Here is a 1,525-nt window from a genome sequence, read left to right on the forward strand (position 1 = left end):
TACTACAATCTAACATAAATGTTTTTAGAAGCAACTGAATTATGCTCAAATGAGAGTCTTAGGAAACCAGGATACTCTGAACTACTGTCTCTATGCCTTTATTTTTGTTTTTGCTTACTTTATGCAAATCCTCAATGTTAGTTTACCTGAGGATTAAGGGATTTATATTATGGGTACACTTAAACTTACTTTTTCAATGTCTAATTTGTCATGGGAATTTTGCATTCATATACTAAAAATTGGAACGATACAGAGAAGATTAGCATGGCCCCTGCGCAAGGATGACACGCAAATTCGTGAAGCGTTCCATATTTTTATGGAATGCACCCACGGGTGCTGAGGGAGCTGGCGGAGGTCATTGCTAGGCCACTCTCCATCATCTTTGGTAAGTCGTGGGAAACGGGCGAGGTGCCTGAGGATTGGCGGATGGCAAAGGTCACACCAATCTATAAGAAGGGCAAGAAGGAGGACCCGGGTCATTATAGACCGGTCAGCCTTACCTCCATCCCTGGAAAGATGATGGAACAACTTATTCTTGACTCCATCACTAGGCATATCAAGGATGAGGGGGTCATTAAGAACAGCCAACATGGTTTTATGAGGGGGAAGTCATGTATGACCAACCTTATAGCCTTCTATGAGGAAGTGACTAGGTGGAGGGATGATGGTAGAGCGGTAGATGTAGTTTTTCTTGATTTCAGTAAGGCATTTGGTACTGTCTCCCACAGCATCCTCATAGATAAGCTAAGGAAGTGTGGGCTTGACGATCAAGTAGTGAGGTGGATCGAGAACTGGTTGAAAGGAAGAAGGCAGAGAGTTGTGGTCAATGGCGCAGAATCTAGCTGGAGGTCTGTGACTAGTGGAGTCCCTCAGGGGTCGGTGCTGGGACCGGTGCTGTTTAATATTTTCATCAATGACCTGGATGAGGGAACTGAGTGCACCCTCAGCAAGTTTGCTGATGACACAAAACTGGGAGGAGTGGCTGACACACCAGAGGACTGTGCTGCCATTCAGCGAGACCTGGACAGGCTGGAGAGTTGGGCGGGGAGAAACTTGATGAAATTTAACAAGGGCAAGTGTAGAGTCTTGCGTCTGGGGAAGAACAACCCCATGTACCAGTACAGGTTGGGGGGTGACCTGCTGGAAAGTAGCGAAGGGGAAAGGGACCTGGGGGTCCTGGTGGATAGGAGGATGACCATGAGCCAGCAATGTGCTCTTGTGGCCAAGAAGGCAAACGGCATCTTAGGGTGCATTAGAAAGGGAGTGGTTAGTAGGTCAAGAGAGGTTCTCCTCCCCCTCTACTCAGCCTTGTTGAGGCCGCATCTGGAATATTGCGTCCAGTTCTGGGCCCCTCTGTTCAAGAAGGACAGGGAATTGCTTGAAGGAGTCCAGCGCAGAGCCACAAAGATGATTAAGGGAGTGGAACATCTCCCTTATGAGGAGAGGCTGAGGGAGCTGGGTCTCTTTAGCTTGGAGAAGAGGAGACTGAGGGGTGACCTCATCAATGTTTACAAATATGTAAAGG

The 1,525-nt window shown here is 47.5% G+C and overlaps 1 non-coding gene across 1 annotated transcript; it reads left to right on the top strand.

Annotated features, from left to right (window-relative positions):
• Positions 1 to 213: 213 nt before the first annotated feature.
• On the top strand, positions 214 to 316 carry LOC136018577 (U6 spliceosomal RNA). Its single transcript, XR_010614486.1, has one exon. It is a non-coding gene; the product is annotated as a U6 spliceosomal RNA (small nuclear RNA).
• Positions 317 to 1,525: the final 1,209 nt, after the last annotated feature.

Source organism: Lathamus discolor, chromosome 7, assembly GCF_037157495.1.
Source record: "Lathamus discolor isolate bLatDis1 chromosome 7, bLatDis1.hap1, whole genome shotgun sequence".
Taxonomy (NCBI): Eukaryota; Metazoa; Chordata; class Aves; order Psittaciformes; family Psittacidae; genus Lathamus; species Lathamus discolor.